Source organism: Numida meleagris, chromosome 2 (assembly GCF_002078875.1).
Source record: "Numida meleagris isolate 19003 breed g44 Domestic line chromosome 2, NumMel1.0, whole genome shotgun sequence".
NCBI lineage: Eukaryota > Metazoa > Chordata > Aves > Galliformes > Numididae > Numida > Numida meleagris.
In genome coordinates this window covers 3,621,279-3,625,758 of record NC_034410.1, presented here as the reverse complement: position 1 = coordinate 3,625,758, position 4,480 = coordinate 3,621,279, and the positions used below count along the sequence as shown (strand labels likewise).

The following is a 4,480-nucleotide window of genomic DNA, read 5'->3' as shown; positions in this document are numbered from 1 at the left end:
CTACCCTTTGGGTAAAGCAAATATTTTCATTTGGGGTCTGTGGCAGCCACGAGCTGCACTTCAGTGGAATCTACTGGTCCAGCCTTAAAAATGAACTTGTAAAATACAGAGCACAGAAGTTGGTTATGATATGGCTTAGAGAGCAAGGAAAGTCTTGCTCCTTCCTACTAAATCACTCCACAGATTCATGGGTTCCTCATCCTTTCAGCCTGCAGTCCCCAGCTACCAGGATCTCAAGCAATGTTTTTTGGAAAGGTGCTGGGGATGTATTTATCTCTTTCTGGGATAGACACTAATGACAAACATCCCACTTTTTTTTTTTTTAATAATAAATTATTCGGTCTTGAAACTCGGCCCTTTTAGTCCTGGCTGCTTTAATATCAACAGGAAGACTACAGCAATAGCTTACAATAGTCAGTCCTTGAGAAGATGCCTTCCACCAGACATTTTGAGGTTTTAATCATTTTTGGTGTTCCTCATAATTTCAGTTAATAAATCCAGGGTGGTTACTGTGATGATTCATGCAGGATGCATCTTGTTTCTTCTCTCCCACATCTTTCTGGCAAAAAGCTGCTATGGATTAGGAACCTTGCCCTTCATTTTTGGAAATTTCTCTCCCACTATAGACTTCAAATGAGAATTGCTGTGGTATTTCACTGTGTGCTATTTCGGAGTGCTGGCTTTTTTGACGCAGTCATCATCTATATGGAAAAGAGGTGTATACATGAATCAGTAGTATAGTTCAGCTGCATCTGCATCAGAAAGGCACAAAAATGAGTGAAACTCATTTTTTATAAACCGAACTGCAGTAGTTGAAATGTGTTCTCCTAGGATGCGGTGCCAAGTGGGCACTTCAGATAAACACTAAGACACTCTTCAGGCAGGAAGTGCAGAGTAAACAAGGGCCTACAATTTCACACCACAGCTTCTACATTTCTATTTGTACCTCTGGTGACTGGAACGTGTCCAGGATTGGGGAAGTTTCCTGAAAGTTGGATGATATGTCTTTCATCTGTATTTCCCCCCACTACCCCCAGTTCTAGAAAATGCAGATGTCTTTCAGCCTAGACCCTGGAGGAAGGTTTCTTTCCTCCATAAAAGGTAACAGAATAATCTGTCCCCTATCCTCTTAAGACCAAACTGTTGGTCCATGTGACTTTAGGCTGTCTTTAGGGGTCTTTTGCAGGTGTAGGGCCTGTTTTCTGCTCTTGGTCTGTCCAGTCACCAGTTGAGATAGTAGAGTCACCCAACCCAATACCTCTTCTGCTGTTCTATTTGATCAATGAATAAACAAAGCAGTAAAAAGAAAAAGCCCAAATCCTCAAGGAACAGATGGTCTTAGCTGGGAGATATTTTTCCTTGTTCTTCAGTAACTGAGTTAAAAACCAAATACCCTCACCTTCTTACAGCTGCATCCCATCACCTGTTGCACCTCAGATGCCAGAAGATGTGAACACAGCCTACATCTCACCGAGAGAGGGAAACACAGGAAGCAAAGCAGGCTTTGGTGGTGGGCTTCTGCCTCTGGGCTGTTCTCAGGACTCTGCTTATGAAAGTGGAGAGCAGTAGGAACTATTGGAACATGATTTCAATTTGATTTTTAAAGTAGGTCAGATAAATCTACCATCTTCTTACCAGCGGTTCTAAAGAGAGCCTGGGGTGCAGGTGTAGGTATCTACTGTGTAAAGATTAGGTGAGATGAATCTCACCCTTTTATTGCAGAGATCTGAATATATCCTTTACCTCCCTCTGTGGACTTTGTAAAGGGAAGAAGACCAAAGAGTATTCCATTAGGCTTGATCATTATTGTCTCCATCTCTTACTCAGCCAACAACTACTGGAGACGGCAGAGACTTGATTTGGCTTATCACTTTCCAAACCACACTTTAATGGCTGAGCGTTTCCTGGAGTTTTCAGGTTATGAGTCAACAGGAACATCCTCACTCCAGTTTTCAAAGTAGGAGGTATGTATGTCTGCTCATTGTGAAGAGCACAGAAGATAGTAGGTAGAAGAGGAAATGAGCAGCCAGATCTACTCAGCATTAACAGTTCTGCAGTGCTGGGGGCATGTTCAAGCAAGCTTATCTCCCCCTAAAACTGGCAGACTGAGTAGAAGCACTTGGTAGAATAGTGACCCCAGGGAGGATGAGATACCTTCTATATAATTATCTCCAGTCAGGGTTTGGCTCTGCTATCATAGATGCTAATCTTTCACACCCACGGTCAAATGGCCACGTAACAGCCCTTGTGGTGAAATGAGTGAATGGAAGGTAAAGGAATGCAATGTTCTTGTTTTGCATGGTTCAGGATCAAATACATCAAGCGCTGGTAGCACGTATTGCAGCATACAGGGCTGTGCCTTATCGCAAGGCTATATCCTGTTGGCAACTCAGCACCCCCAACCTCACAGCCAAAACTCGTATCGAGCAATCTGAGCCCCAAGGATCTTATAACTAGAAGGTGAATGAAAAAAAAAAAAGAAAAAAAAGCAATAAGGATATGTTGGGAGAGCTCTAAGCTTTGATTCAGCAAAGACTTTGGGAACATGTTTCATTTAAACGATCCATAAAATCCACCCCCATCAGTAGGTCTTAAGCATTTTTTTATGAAAATAAGCTGTGATGATATCTCTCCTTGAAAAAAAGAAGTCAATCAAATAGGTCCAACTCCAAAATTATGGAAATAATCACCAATAATTTACAGCCTAATCGACTGTGAGAGATATTACTGGTTTCTAAAGGGTATTCATCAAGTTGTTAAGTACTGGGATCAATAACCACCTTGTGGTAAAACCCCAAGTTGTTGTCAGAGGCAACCACAGCATTCCCTGCAATTGTTGCTCATCTCATATTTATGAGAGCATGGTCACAAAAGCCAACTGCAATTCAGCCTTGGCCTGACCTGATGCAGTATCTTTGGGAGATGCATACACATCAGCTGAACCTGAAATTTCATGGAATAAAAACCCACGTAGGAGAATGAATCTCTTTTTTCCAAATTGCTGACTTGTAGGGCACCTTGGTGAGCCTGGGTTTAGCACAGGTTTTGGATTGATGACTTTTCAATGTCATCATTGCTACTTTTTTTCTCTACAGACACTTGAGACTGCTTGTTTAGGTGGAGAGATCGCCTTTCATATGACCCTTAACCTCGACCTTCATGCTCAGGCTTAGATGGACTTTAGAATCATAGAATCATTAAGGTTGAAAAAAGATCTCTAAGATCATCTAGTTCTGCTGTCCACCTACCACCAATATTACCCACTAAACAATGTCCTTCAGTGTCACATCTCCACATTTCTTGGGAGATGACTCCACCGCCTCCCTGGGCAACATTCTTCAGTGCCTGACAACTCTTTTTGAGAAGATAATTTTTCCTAATATCCAACCTGAACCACCCCGGTGCATCTTAATGCCCTTCCCTCTCATCTTATCGAAGACATTAAGCATGGGCAACTGTAGCTGTAATGAAAAAAAAAAAAAAGAATATATTACCTTGCATTTGTGAGGAATGTGCTGCATTAAAAGAAATAGCAACCATGGCTCTCTAGCCCTCAGTAGCTCTTTGCATTCTGACATTTGCACCCTTGAACCTGAGACAGGAGAGTAAAGTAGAAAGGAAAGCAGTGTTGACCCAAATCCAGGTTTGATGAAGCACTGCTTGTTTGGAGTGCCATAAATCCAGCAGGAAAGCAGAGTCCTGAAAGGCAGGAAGGTGTGGAACAGGTAATCACAGCTCTTGGATGGACTGCCATCACTCCCAGGGCATAAATCAGCACTTGGTGCCCTTCTGGATGGCAACGTCTGCTTGTAAGACCTTCAGCAAACATTCACCCAGATGTGGTCCTTCTTGGTCTTCGTGTGGTGACACAATGGTGTGGCTGAACCTGTCTGGGCAGTACTGACTGCCTGGTGGTGAGCAGCACATTTCCCCTCTCCCTCCCAGATGTGCCTCTTGTTTTCAGGCTACCTGCTGCCTGAGTATGCACTGAGCTTACGCAAAGGTGCTGGGCTTGGTGAGGTTCATTCTTTCTCCTGCAAAGGATGGAAAGGCCTTGTGTCCTTGTGCTCTGTGGTGCTGCTTTGCTTCATGCCTCTCCTAAACTTGTTGCTGGTGCTCAGAGTGAGAGTGGCTGCAGCAGCCAGAGCTTGGCATGGGATGTGTTTTAGGGTCACCACGGCAACTATGATGGTAACATTAAAAAATGGCACAGATGCCACTCAGTGCCCGAGGGGCAGGGGTGGCAGGGGAGGTCGGTGGGTGACCTGGCACAGCCCGTGATGGATTTTCAGCCCTTTGGAGCTGAAGAATTATGGGGATCCTTACAGGGGTGGGGATTTGCACATGTATGTGTGCAAGGAGGAATTTCTGGTAGTGAATGAGAGGCACTGTGAGCTCCGACTGAGCAGCCGAAGCTGGTTCTGAAAAGCAAGGTACTTCATCTCTTAGCAGCCAAACCTGCTGTAATTACACATGTGGA

General features: G+C 43.9%; 1 long non-coding RNA gene across 1 annotated transcript; it reads right to left on the bottom strand.

The window, feature by feature from the left end:
* On the bottom strand, window positions 350-4,025 carry LOC110394895. Its single transcript, XR_002436005.1, has 3 exons — window positions 3,495-4,025; window positions 1,400-1,543; window positions 350-701 (listed from the first exon to the last, which is right to left on the bottom strand). It is a non-coding gene; the product is annotated as an uncharacterized LOC110394895 (long non-coding RNA).